At 35.3% G+C, this 15,121-nt stretch overlaps 1 pseudogene; it reads left to right on the forward strand.

Annotated features, from left to right (window-relative positions):
- The first annotated feature begins 335 nt into the window (after positions 1 to 335).
- Positions 336 to 13,531, forward strand: LOC107526108 (elongation factor 1-beta pseudogene; annotated as a pseudogene).
- The last annotated feature ends 1,590 nt before the right edge of the window (positions 13,532 to 15,121 follow it).

The following is a 15,121-nucleotide window of genomic DNA, read 5'->3' on the forward strand; positions in this document are numbered from 1 at the left end:
TGTAAGATCATAATGTGTTAAAGATACTATTTTTTTCTCTCAAGTTGTACCTGACTTCATACCATTTAAAGACAATTTTATTTATTCATGCTTGTCAGGCTTTCTCCCACAAAGCTAATTTTGATCCTTACTTTATATATGGGTAAGAAAAATGTGAAATAGCTTCCTGGAGGCAGGAGGGCAATCAGCTTTATAACCCACCCTCACTTAATAATGGAGTGCTCAGAATGCGCTGTGTTCTGCTTTGGCTCTTGATGAATCCTGGAACTTTCAAATCTTGTTTGTAAGCATTTGAAAACTCAGAAATAAAAAGCAGGCATTGGAACAGTAGTGGCATGAAGCCTTTGGTAAGTGGCCCTGCCTCCAGTCTTGGCTGCTTATGCCTTTAATTTCTTAGTGACCAACAAGTGTTAAATCCATTTTAAAAAGAACCCTGTAACCTCCAACCTTAAGGAGATGAAAAGTGGTTTGGGGAGCAGTTAAATGCCCCCTTATATGTTGAGTAATTTTTTTGTTTGTTTGTTTTACGAGATTTCCTGAAAGCTCTCACATTTCACTCAATGGTTGAGAATTTTTTTCTCTCTTGGTCTGGATGAAGTTAGGTTCTTGTCTGAAGGAAGCAGGGTAATATTAGTAATAATCTCAGAATGGCCTATGAGGACACTCTGCTGTAGAGGACATTCCTAGGGGCAGATGACAAGCGCTGCCATTTTCTCTCACACCGAAACGTGCTGGTGATAGTGGTGGCCAATTTGCATACTCAGCAAAGATGTGTGAGTTGCAATTGAGCTACTTGACAAATTTTAGTTTTTTCCTGGGATAAAACATTGTTCTAAGAGCCTTATTGGAAAAGGGGATATGTGTGGAGCCCTTACTCTTCCATTCTGATTTATGCCCATTGCTATTTATGAATGGCTTCCTTTTAATTAGGTGTTTAATTTAAAACAGAACTTGTGACTCTAATAACCCCCAAAGCACAAATTTGAAACATTAACCATTTGGGGGGGGGGGGTTCAAAAAGTCTTTCAATTTCCAGGCTATAACTGATTGTACAGCACATGAAAGAATTCTTTATTATTTTACAGGAAAATTAAGAAAACATTATGGAAAATAGTTTCCACTGCTAAATAAAATCTGATTTCTGTTTTCAGAATTACAATTTTTGTTCTAAAAAGTTCTACCTCAATGAATGTGTTTCTTTTTAATTTTTGAAGAAGGTAAGTTAGAAGGGGGCCTTTAATTTGGGTGTTTAACCAGAAAACTTGCTTTGAAAAGGGAAGAGTAAAAATATTTCTTAATTTCTGGTTCTTTTGGAGATAGTTTCCAAATCTGAAGGCATGACTTAGGACAAAAGTAAATGGAAAGGGACATTGAATAACTAATGGTCATAGAAAAGAAAGCACACTCAATGAAATCATGTATAACACCAAGACTTAACATTCTTGAGGAAAACAATGCACAGCGAATAATGCTGTCAGGGCTTATTTAACAATTTTTTCCCTAACATGGAAACAAAGGTGTTGTATGTAGTCATTCTGAGATAATCTTAGAATATTAGCAAAAAAGAACTGGTTTGTTTTATACTTTGTGGGGAAAAAATCTTTACGTTTAGAATAGCGTCGTGTGATTATTTTTAATGGGAAAATAAAACATGGCTTCTCCAGGAATCAATATCCTCGTTTCTCTATTCTTGGTGTTTTGCAGGCTGATTAATTTGCAGAGGTTGGGCTTGATTGCTGCTGAAGTAGAAAGCATTATAGATTCTCTGTTATTCTTCAATCCACTCGGCTGAGGTCTATGGTTCTGCCTCTATGTATTTATCTACCTTTCTACATGGTGCTTAGTACCGCAACACTGGGCCTCTTCTAAACATATTGTGAGAATCTATTGTGCTGAACTCTCAAGTCTTTTTCTGTGAATAGGTAACTACTCTTCTTCCCGCCCCCCCCACGAGAGCTGTTCTGTTAGGTAAAGGTAAATAAGCCAGACAGAAACAGGCATTTAGAAAACAGCTTTGTGTGTATATGAAGGATGTATCTAGATAACTTTTGAAAGCAAAATGGGGAGACACTGAAGGTCATAAAATTGATATAATTCATATAGCAATTAAAAAGATAACTGGGAGAAAATTTGCTCAACATCTAATGTGTGGTATTCTTAAGTGACTGGATAAAAGAGTACAGTATTTCCAGTTTTTAACACCCATGGTGTACTGTGTTGGTTATGATAGTTGTCTATCAATCAATCCTGTATAAATATATTTTTTTCAGTTTTTAACGAATGCTTAATTAAATGAATTATATCATCCATAATCACTAAACCACTTCTTTTCAAAAGTTTGAGCTAGAAATAAAGCATTAAAGAATGATGTTTTCTGTCCAGTCTAGCTAGAAATGTTTTTGATAGATTGTTTATTTAATAAAATATTTCTCTCTGTTTGAAATATTTCAGCATTAAATAGTAAAATTATTATAAGTCCTGTGACTTTTAAATGCAGATATAGTTGAAGTTGCATAAATGTGTGTTTGAAAAAACTGGGTAAAGTTTGTATAACTCTAAAGGTTAAGTTGGTTTAAAATCAAACTGGGTCAAGTATTATCAGATAAAAACCTTTCAATATACTTGATCTAGTTTTTAGTCATATGATGATAACTTATTATACAGCTTATTAGAGAGAGTGTCAAAACCCTGTTTAAATCCAAACTATTTAAAAGGATGCCCTTTAGAAGGATAACTCATTTATAACCTAAATATATATTTTTACCCAGAGATTTATGCTTTAATAATTATAGCGGTCTATAAATAAGACACAATTAAAATGATTTAATTGGCATTTGTTGAAAATATTGTTGAATTCATTATATTTTCTGAAAAGTAAATATAGCATTAAATATTTTAATATAGTCTACATGAAAAAAAATCTGAATTCTTTCCCAGAAGCAAATCAAGAATCATATTGGCGAATAAACACCATTATTGCTACTGCAAACAGCTGCTTAAGAAATCTGCTCCCAATTAACCTCATAGACAAATGAAAAACCATCTTCTAAAAACGGACACATTTATCTCTGTAAATATGTAAATTCCTCAGCATTTCTACAATGTTGAAATAAACTGTTTTCAATCTATATTTATAGATCAGAGTTGGGAGCAATTTCTCTATCCTTTACAAACAGCCTTGACTGCCTACTCTGAGTTCAAAACTGCCTTAAATTGTGTCTTTTTTTTTTTTGGTATACAAAAGGCATTCTAAAATTGTATTATGCATTTATTGTGCTGAAAGAATGACCCTTGCCATGCTTTGTTTACTGAATGTCAAATTTTCATTTGTATTACAGCTGTGTACCATAGCAGTTTCAGTTTTGTATGAAGGGCAAATAATGCACAAAACAGTCAAACCACAGAGCAGTAATTAGTCTGGAAAAGATCAAAGTGTGCTCTTCTAAATCCAGCCAATTTGCTCTGGGTGTGCAAAACCAATAGTCTTTCTTTTGCTAAGGTCTCTTATTAATTTTTGCTTTCGTTTGTTGCAGAGCAGCTGCTTTACTGTCAATCCAACATCCTGCTTTAAAAAAAATCCATTTTGATGCCACAAATGCAATTTCAATGGGTTTAGGAATAATAACCAGCTTTTTTTCCACCCCACTTCTAGGAGATAGAAACTTGAAATGAAAGTTTTCAGCATCTGTAAAGTGAAAGAAAGAAGCATAAGGCATAGCACTGTTTGGATTTGTTCCTCTAGAAAAAGCTGAAGAAGAGTGAACTGTAAATATTTCTGCTTTTAGTGCTTTTAACCAGCATTACCCTTATCACTACATATCTATTGCTCTCTTCTTTTCTTAATATGAGTTCTTTTTATCCTTAGGGTTACATTGTAGCTTTTCATAGAAAAATGGAATGATCCAAATCATTAATTAAATCAAACCAGCAGAAAAATAACTTAAACTGACTAATAGTTTATACATCTCAGGATGAAAACAGTAAGTAGATAGCATCAATTGCTATTTTCTTGATGAAATTACTATTATTTTTGAGTGAGTATGAAAGTGGCCGTTGAGGATGGCAGTAAAAGAATAAAACTTGTGAAGGAGAAAAAAGTAAAATAATATTACTTAAAAAATGAAATATGATCTTAAAGAATATATTTTAAGTGTAGTGTATGTATTTCTCTCTTCCTTTCTCCATTTTTGTCATTTTTCCTCTCAATATTCTCTTTTGCAAAAAGTAGAGAAAGAAATAAACTGGTTAGTTTATCGATTCCTATTAATATGGCAGCTTTTCTATAATTTTTAGTTTGAATTCTGCTCAAATATATATATTTATAAAATACATTCATATATTTATAAATATGCACATATAAAAATAAATATATAAAATACATGAATATATATTTCTTAGTAATTTTTTTTTACCCAAGCAATGAATATTAACATGTATTAGCTGAGTAAATATATTTTTATGTGTCTAGTGTTGCAACAATTTTTCTGGCTTCACAAGAAACAATTTAAATTTGATTCTCAGTTATAGTCCACTACAAACATATGGCAAATATTTGTTTTAGTGTCAATATAACTAGCTTATTAGACACTAAAATACAGGCAAGCAAAACAAAAAATGTAATGATACACAGAATTAGCATAATGAAAAGAAACACATACAAGTAATTAACAATAATTGATTCATAACAAATGTGTAACTGTCCATGAAATGACCAATTAGTTTTTTTCTGAAAACGTTTTCAACTGAACAGGAATTTAGTGCTTTTGAAAAGTCATAAAAAAATCATACATAGAAGTTAAAGTATCTCTTTCTTTATATAACATGTACAAATCAGGCACTAATTCCTGATTTTACTCTTAACTACCTGTGGCATACTAAGTGAACTTGAACCTCAGAGTTCTTCATCCTTTTATATTACTTGGTGTCTTACTAACATCTGTTGTTACCTCTATAACCTTCATATGCATTCTACTCTTTCCCACTTCATTATTTGAAGGGCCAATCCTGGAGATGATAGTGTGATGGTAATAAATCTATACTAGAAATTAAATAAATACATTTAACCTACATTTACAGCTGTTATTAGATAAAGTCTTGAAGTTCACATAAAATTTCATTAATTACCTTTATCCAGCATCATCTAGGACTTAACCTGAATTTCTCTCTAAGATGACTTGAAACATGGCATCTAGCACACAATTTCATTTAGAAAATCCTGAAAATGTTTGGACTAAGATTTAAAAAACAATATTGGGGAGAATGAGAGATTCTAGAAGATACAATAGATCCTTTTTTTTCCCCAAAGAGGAAGAAAAAAAGGAGAAGGAAAGCTAGTTTGCAAAGGAGGAGGAGGAAGAGGAGGAGGAAAAGGAAGAAGAAGAGAAGGAGGGGAGGAGGAGGAGGGGGAGAAGGAAGAGGAGGAGGAGGAAGAGGAGGAGGAAAAGGAGGAAGAAGAGGAGGAGGGGAGGAGGAGGAGGGGGAGAAGGAAGAGGAGGAGGAAAAGGAGGGAGAAGAGGAGGAGGGGAGGAGGAGGAGGAAGAGGAGGAGGAAAAGGACTAGGGGAGAAGGAGGATGAGGAGGAAGGGAGGAGGAGGCAGGGCTGCTGTTAGCTCCCTGGGAAGTCAGAGGAAAAGGGGCCTTGGAGACAGGCTCAGGGGTAAGCCCAGAATGGGCTGCTGCTGCCCACTGCTCCCCTGGTTCAAGTCTCCTGGGGACCCTTAGAGTTTACGAGGAAGTAAACAGTTCATGCCCGAGAGGGGTCATGGGCATGCTCTAGAGCAAGCCCACACTGGGCCTTTATCTTGAGGGGTTTTAATCTTTCTTCTGAGAGAATCTTAGGGGAAGGTTTCAGCAGAATATTCATGAGTTTCCAGGTGTGTTTTTAATATGTGATACCATCAAAATGAATGTATAGGGGAGTTTTGGATTGTTCTTTGGTCTGCTTTACTGTTTTACTTTTTATCTTGTATCTGTCTGGCTTTAATTTGATTTACATTATTTGTTCCCCTGACTTCATCTGTCCTTGGGTTTAGCTGGCACAAATGGTATCAGTTAGGTCTCTGTTCTCTAAATCCCCAGGGTGATTTAAACTATGTATTCTCTGTTAGGGAGGGGATTTATAAACCATTTGCTTTCAAGTGTCTTTGGTTGGGGAAGATAATGTCTTGCAATTTATAAGCTGGCGGTAAGTTGTTCAAATTGTTTGGCCTTGTTTAATTTTCTTGCCTCAGTTTCCCTTTTCCACTTGCTCAGGAATTTTCTTAGCTTCTTACTATCCTGCCACACTTGATAGTGATCGCCATTCAAGGAGAGCTTGATAAACTGATTGATGTGTTGACTTGAGCAAGACAAAGTGAGGTAAACAGAAAGGAAAGTTCATTCTTGTTTATGGTATAAGTTGGTGGTCTAGTTTCATTTTTTGGCATGTACCTGTCCACTTTTTCTCCTGAATCTTCTGGTCTCCTGGTATTTTCTTTGCCTTGGCGAGAACAGGGCTAATAACTAAGTTGCTTACACTCCAATCCAGGGAGTCAAGTCATCTTTATTTCAGGTCTTTCCCTGATCCTCATTTACTGTTGGTTTTCCAAGTTCTATTAGCTTTAATCACTGTTCATATCTCTCTCCGTTGCTATTGTGTTGATTTAGGCCTAAGGATCTCTACTTCACTGTCAATAGTCTCCTAACTTATCTCCCTCCAAACTTGTGTGGCTATCCGCATTATTTCTAGAGTTTGCATTTGAAAACACAAATCTGATCTTGTTATTTCCCAGCTCTAAACTCTTCAAGAGATTTTCTTTGTCTTCCCATTTTCTATATGCCCTATCCATAAGAATATTTGGAGCATGCATATCCAATATAAATAATATAAATATAAATACAAATATAAGTATAAATATATAAATATATACTATAAATAAATGTTTATTAATTTTGTACATGATAAAACATACACAAAACAGAAATTTTAAAAGGATAAAACAAAAATTCATTCATTCAAAATATGATTTATTAATAGAACAAGTACAAATAGCAAACCTATATTTGCAATGTGTTTAAATATGCTTTATTATTTAAAAAAAATATTAGCTTAACTTTTTTAAATATAGTGATTCAAGTTGTTTATTTTGATACTTGGTTTTGATTGCTGCAGTGGCTAAACACAGGATACCTCAAAAACAAATAGAACAAATGCTTCATTGGCTATGATTAAAACAATTTTTTTCAGTCTCATTCATCAATTATTCAACAAGTTATAGAACAAGTTAGAAAATTTTATTTTTGTGCTTTTAAGTGTGCAGATATGAGAGCAACACTCTCACATATGCTCTGTCCATACATGCTTCTTTTAAAAAGCAGTTGCTTCCTCACTCATTGCTGAACTTTCACCTTTATTTTGAAAAAACAGACTAAGTTTGTTTGTTGTTTATTAAACACAATTTTTAAGAGCACTTTTAGGTTTACAACAAAATTGAAACGAAGGTATAAAGATTTCCCATATAATCCCTCCCCCGAAACATGCCTCCTCTATTATCAACGTTACTCATCAGAATAGCAAGCTTTTTACCAAAGATGAATCTACATTGACACATAATAAAAGCCAAAGCCCACCATTTACCTTAGGGTTCACTCTTGATGTTGTACATTCTGTGGGTTTAGACTAATGTATAATAATATATACCCATCATTATATCATACAGAGTATTTTCAGTGCCCCCCCAAATTCCATTTTTTCCCTGTATATTCATTTCTTCCCCAGCCTCCTTCCCTAGCAACCACTGTTCTTTTTATTGTCTCCATAATTTTGCTTTTTCCAGAATGTCATATAGTTGGAACCATACAGTATGTAGCCTTTTTGGATTGACTTATTTCACTTAGTAATATGCATTTACTCCATGTCTTGAAATATTATTCATTTCTTTTAAGCACCGAATAAAATTCCATTGTCTGGATGTGCCACAGTTTATTTATTCATTCACCTCCTGAAGGACATCCTGGTTTCCTCCATATTTTGACAATTATGAATAAAGCTGATATAAATATCCCTGTGCAGATTTTTTGTGTGAACATAAGTTTCAATTCCTTTGATTAAATACCAAGGATTGTGATTGCTGGATCTGATGGTAAGAATATGTTTAGTTTTGTAAGAAACCATGAAACTGTCTTCCAAAGCAGCTCTACCATTTTGCATTCCCATCAGCAATAAATAAGAGTTCCCTTTACTTCACATTTTCACCAGCATGTGGTGGTGTCAGTGTTGCAGATTTTGGCCATTCTAATAGGTATGTACTGATATCTCATTTTAAAAAAAAAATATATTTTTATTGATTTCAGAGAGAGGAAGTGAGAGGGAGAGAGAGATAGAAATATCTATGATGAGAGAGTCATTGATTGGCTGCTTCCTGCATGCCTCTTGCTGGGGATCAAGCCTACAACCAGGGCATGTGCCCTGACCGGGAACTGAGCCAAGATCTCCTGAATCATAGGTGGATGCTCAACTGATGCTCAACTACTGAGCAATGCTGGCAGGGCTCTCATTGTTGTTTTAATTTACATTTCCCTGGTGGCATATTATGACGCATACCTTTTCTTTTCTTTTTTATTTAATATTTTTACATTTTCAATTACAGTTTACTTACAATGTTCTATTAGTTTTAGGTTTACAAACCAGTGATTAGGCATTTATATAATGAAGTGATCACCCCAGTAAATCTAGTACCTGTCTGGCACCATACATAGTTATTACAATATTATTGGCTATATTCCCTATGCTGTACTTTACACCATGTGACTATTTTGTAGCTACCCATTTGTGCTCCTTAGTCCCTTCACCTTTTGTACCCAGCCCTCCAAACCCTCTACCCTCTGGCAACCACCAAAATGTTCTCTGTATCTGAGTCTGTTTCTGTTTTGTTTGTTCATTTATTTTGTTTTTTAGATTCTGCATATAAATGAAATCATATGGTATTTGTCTTTGTTTGAATTATTCACTGAGCACAATACCTTCTAGGTCCATCCATGTTATCGAAAATGGCAAGATTTCATTTTTTCTATCACAGCATAATGTTCCATTGTATATATGCACCACTTCTTTATTCATTCATCTATTGATGTGCACTTAGGTTGCTTTCATATCTTGGCTATTGTAAATAATGCTGCAATGAACATATGGATGCATATGTTTTTTAGAATTCATGTTTTGAGTTTGTTTGGATAAATACTCAGAAGTGGAATTTCTGAGTCCTTCTTTGTCTGTTGTTATAACCTTTGTTTTAAAGCCTATTTTGTCTAGTATAAACATTGCTATTCCATCTCTTCTTTGTTTGTTTCCATTTTCATGAAATACCTTTTCCATCCCTTTACTTTTATTCTGTATGTGTTTTTTGATCTGAACTGAGTCTCTTGTAGGCAGCATATGTATGGGTCTTGTTTTCTTAATCTATTCAACCACCCTTATCTTTTGATTGTAGCATTTAATCCATTTGAATTTGAAACAATTGTTGATAGATATGTATTTATTACCATTTTATTGTTCATATTTTTAATTTTTTTTCTTCTTCTTCTTAAAGAAACCCTTTAACTTTTAAAAATAATACTGGTCCGGCCGGGAGTGGCTCAGCAGTTAAGCGTCGACCTAAGATCCAGGCGATCAGGGTTCGATTCTCAGTCAGGGCACATGCCTGGGTTGCTGGCTGCAGCTGATCAATGACTCTCTCATCACTGATGTTTCTATCTCTCTCTCTCCCTCTCCTTTCCTCTCTCTGAAATCAATAAAGATATATTTAAAAATAATAATAAAAAAAATAAAAATAATACTGGTTTGGTGGTGATAAACTCATTTAGCTTTTTCTTGTCTGGGAAGCTCTTTATGTTTTTTATTCTAAATGATAGTGTTGCTAGATAGAGTAATCTTGGTTGTGAGTTTTTGCTTTCCATTGCTTTTAAAGTTTCATGCCAATCTTTTCTGGCCTGCAAAATTTCTGTTGAGAAATCAGCTGACAACTTTATGGACTTCCCTTGTAGGTAACTAATTGCTTTTCTCTTGCTGCTTTTAAGATCCTCTCTTTGTTTTTAATATTTGACATTTTAATTATGATGTGTCTTGGTGGGGGGGCTCTTTAGGCTCCTCTTGTTTGAGACCTTCCTGGACTTGTGTGTCTATTTCTTTCACCAAGTTAGGAAATTTTTGTGTCATTACTTTTTTCAAATAGGTTTTCAATTCCTTGCTCTCTTCCTTCCACCAGCACCCCCATAATGTGAATGCTGGTATGCTTCATGTTGTTCCAGAGGCCTCTTAAACTGTCCTCATTTTTTTTAGGATTCTTTTTTTTCTTCTTTTCTAATTGGGTGTTTTCTGATACCTTATCTTCCACATTGCTGGATGTGAAAGATTCCATCCTCTCCTTCATCTAATCTGTTGATTCCTTCTAGTGTATCTTAATTTCAGTTATTGTATTTTTCATTTTCACTGGTTCTTTTTTATGTTTTCTATCTCCATTTTTATGTTTCCTAACTCTTCGTTGAAGTTCTCCCTGAATTCACCTATTCTTCCCCTAAGTTTGTTGAGTATCCTTATAACAAGGGCTTTGAACTCTGCATCTGGTAGAGTGCTTGTCTCCATTTTGTTTAGTACTTTTTCTGGAGTTTTGTTCTCCAACATGTCTCTTTGTCTCCATTTTGGCTGCTTCCTTGTGTTTGTTTCTATGTGTTAGGTAGAGCTGCTACATCTCTTGACCTTGGTAGAGTGACCTTATGTAGTCAATGTCTTTTGGGGCCCAGTGGCACAACCTCCTTGGTCACCTAAGTGGGGCGCTTCAAGTGCTCCATGCGGAGCATCTTTTCAAATGTTTATTTGCATTGTGTATGTCTTTGGTGAGTTGTGTGTTCAGATCTTTTGTCCATTTCTCAGTCAAGTTGTTTTCTTCTTGTTGGGTTTTAAAAATTCTTCCTATATTTTGAATAACAGGCCTTTACCAGATGGTATCTTTTACAAGTATTTCCTCCAGTCTGTGGCTTGTCTTCAAATTCTCTTGATATTATTTTTTGCAGAGCAGAAGATTTAAACTTTAATAAAGTTCATCTTATCAATGATTTTATTTTCATGGAGCATATATTTGGTGTTATATCTAAAAACATATCACCAGGAGGTATTACTAGGGGTTTTACAGCTTTGCATTTTACATTTAAGTCTATAATCTATTTTGAGTTAATTTTTGTGAAAGGTCTGTGTCTAGATTAATTTTTTTTGTGTGTAGATGTCCAATTCTAGCACCATTTGTTGAAAAGACTATCTTTACTTTATTGTGTTGTCTCTGTTCCTTTGTCAAAAATCAGTTGACTGCATTTATGGGGGGGTCTCTTTATGGGTCCTCTATTCTGTTCATTGACCTATTTGTTTATTCTTTTGCCAATACCAAGCTGTCTTGATTACTGTAGCTTTATAGTAAGTCTTGAAGTCAGAAATCATCAGTTCTCCAACTTCGTTCTTCTATTTCAATATTGTGTTGGTATTCTCTGTCTTTTGACTTTCCATGAAAACTTTAGATCAGTTTGTTAGTATCCATAAAATAATTTGCTGGGATTTGGTATTTATTTATTTATTTATTTATTTATTTATTTATTTATTTATTTATTTATTTATTTAAACCTGCTAAGTAGTATGCTAAGGACGGTCTATTCTCATCAAAAAAATAGTAAGCAAATTTTGAGCATTTGTCTTTGTCAGAGAAAAATGTTTTTCTTTTCACTTTTAAATATGAAAGTTCTTTGCTGTGAGATAATAAATCTCTAATAGTACCTCAGATTTTCATGATTTTTTTTCACCTCATTAAAAGTTGATTAAAAATATTATAAATATATGGAATACGTTTTAAAGTTTTTGTTTTTATAAAATTTAATACCATCTACAAAATGTACACCTGGGTTCAACATTTTTGCATCCAAAGTTGCTTATAATGATGTAGGTAATGATTTTACTTTGCCACTTTATCCTAGGACCTCTTCTTTTTTCTCCTCTTCTAGTCAAGTTTATATTTATATGCAGTATTTGCTTAACATAGTGGTTTTAAAAGATATCAATATGGCCCTGGCTGGGTGGCTCAGTTGGCTGAAGCATCACCCCTTACACTAAAAAGCTGCAGGTTCAATTCCTGGTCAGGACACATACCTAGGTTGCAGGTTTAATCCTCAGTTGAGGTGCGTATTGGAGGCAACCCATCAATGTTTCTCTCTTACATTGATGTTTCTCTCCCTCCCCCCCCCTCAAAATCATTAAAACATATCCTTGAGTGAGGATTAAAAAAAAAAAGATATTAATGAGAATGTACATTCTCCATGACATTTTACTTTATTGGCTCACAAAAAAAGTTGTTTTTCAATTTCTAAACACAAACAAAGGCCTGTGGATAATTTTGGGGCCATTTAATTCAGAGTCCCCAATTTTTATGTTGTGGAATGAGAAGATTAACATACTACCTTTAACCTTTGGCTAGGTAGGAAGGAGGGAAACTCTATATAGGAAATTTTGTGACCTTTTACAGCATTTTTCTTTTAGCACTTGGGATCCTCGACATGCATTCCTCTTTTCTTTAAAAAATTAAAAAAAAAATAGTTTATTGATTTTTTTGGAGAGACAGGAAGAGAGAAGAAACATCAGTGTGAGATGGTAACTCTGATCAGCTGTCTCCTGTACGCCTCCCACTGGGGATTGAGCTTGAAACTTGGGCATGTGCCCTGACTGGGAATAAAACCAGCAACTTCTTGGTGCACCAGATGATGCCCAACCAACTGAGCCACACCGGCCAGGGCTGTGCTCCTTTTTTCTTCCCCTAATACCCAGCTCCTGGATCAAGTGATGCATTGGGCTGTGGAGATCTGAAAAGCCCTGATGGCTTCCAGGTGCTCAGCAACCACCTAGAGGACAAAAGCTACATCAAGGGGTATATACCATTACAAGCAGATGTGGCGATATTTGAAGCCGTCTCCAGCCCACCACTTGCCAAGTTGTATCATGCCCTCCTTTAGTATAATCACATCAAGTTTTACAAAAAGGTAAAGGCCAGGCTGTCAGGAGTAAAGAAAGCTTTGAGCAAGTATGGCCCTGCTAATGTGGAAGATACCACAGAAGGTGGAACTACAGAGAGTAAAGGGGCTGATGAATTGATCTCTTTGGATGTGATAATGGGGAGGAAAGCAAGATAGAGAAGAGGCAAAAGGAAGAGAGCCTTGCACAGTGTAAGTCAAAGAAAGTAAAAAACCTGCACTTGTTGCCAAATTTCCCATGTTGTTAGATGTAAAACTTTGGGATGATAAGAAGGGTATGGCAAAATTAGACAAGTGCAACAGTGTAAGAAGCATTCAAGTGGATGGCTTGGTCTGGGGCTCTTCGGTACTAGTCAGTGGGGTATAGAACTAAAAAACTTCAAATACAGTGTGTAAAGATGATAAATTTGAAACAGGTATGGTGAAGGAGTTGACCACTTCTTTTGAGGCCTACATACAGTCCACGGGCATGGCTGCTTTCAACAAGATATAAAATCTATCAGGGATCATTGCCCTTAAATAAAAGCTTTGAAACACACACACACACAAGTTGATTTTCATGTGTTTTATTATTGACACAAAGTTTAACAAATATCAAGAACAGAAACATGTTAGAAACATCTAACAACGTCATCCAGCTGTTTGGCAAATAAGGCATGGCAGAAGTGAGAAATGGAAGGAAGGACTGATCCAGTAAAGAGGGTGCTCCCATCCAGTTTCCCGCTGTGGGCAACTGAGACTCACTCCCACTGGTGAGCTCTGGAACCAGTGCAGGATTTTTGTGTTGTTCCACTCCAGGCACAGTAAATATTTTCCATCTCTCTCTGTCATCTGTTAGACATCAATCACACAGTACTTCTGGTCTTCCTATTTGAAGATAGATCTAGAACCCTCAGGTGCAGGGATATAGGTGTTGCAGTAAGATGTAGTGCTCAGGCGTGGGGATAACGTATGCAGGAGGTATGTGGATCAAGTCACTGCATTATCTGCTAAAGTCACCATACTGGCTCTCAGAATGCTTTTAACCTTGTTTTCTAAAACAGAAAGAACAAGTTTTGTTTGTTTGTTTTCAGAGAGAGTGAAAAGGAGAGAGAGAGAGAAAGAAACATCGATGTGAGAGAGACACGTCGGTTGATTGCCTCCCACATCCGCTCCAACCTGGAGAACCTGCAACTGCCCTACGTGCCCTTGGCCAGAATAGAACCTGGGACTCTTCAGTCTGCGGGCCAGCGTTCCAACCGCTGAGCCAAACTGGTTAGGGCATTTAACCAAAGTTATTACTATTAAGTAAAAACCCTGCAAAATAGGCTTATTAATCTTTATTAAATTTAGTAAAAGTTTGTAATGTCTTCATAGTCTAGATGTAAACCCATATCTTAAATAGTCATATATGCTATTATATCAATGATATATATTTGAACAGATTTGAATGTATTGTTACTATTTTTACCTGACTAAAAAATATGCAAGGAGCAGGAAGATCAGCTCTGCCTTTGTCTTAGCTCTGCCTTTGTCTTAGTGTTATGTATAGTTTATAGTTTCTTTGAAGAGATCTTTTTTCAGTCACTTGTTTATTTTAGGAGGTTTTATTTACTTAAAAGTAGATAACATCCATATGTCTACTTAACTAGGTACCATAAAATGCAACTTGTTAAATAAATAAAAATAGAATGGATGACAGGATGATGACCAATGGTTGAGGCCTCCACATTGTGGAATTCTCGTTTTTCCTTCAGGGTGCTTTCCTTGTTTTATATAACAAGTGACAGTTTGACATTCAAACCTATTGAGGGTGCCAGTGTCAGTTCAAGTGAAATATTAGTAAAGCTTAATATTTTCATAATTCTTAAGGTAAAGATAAAATAAAGTAGAAGTTCTAATATTTTGCCCCAGTGGATCATCTGGTGCATCTCTTGTGTATGTGCATTCCATTTTGGAGACTACTGGATTACTAGCATGGCATACACACCCTCCACCATACAGCCCTGGCCTGCTTCTTCAACCTCTAAGTAAGCTCTTGCCTTGTGGTGCCTCTTACCATGCATTTCAGTTATAGAGAACTTTTTGGAGTTCCCTGAATTTA

The sequence above is a fragment of the Miniopterus natalensis genome, chromosome 1 (assembly GCF_054644295.1).
Source record: "Miniopterus natalensis isolate mMinNat1 chromosome 1, mMinNat1.hap1, whole genome shotgun sequence".
Classification (NCBI taxonomy): Eukaryota; Metazoa; Chordata; class Mammalia; order Chiroptera; family Miniopteridae; genus Miniopterus; species Miniopterus natalensis.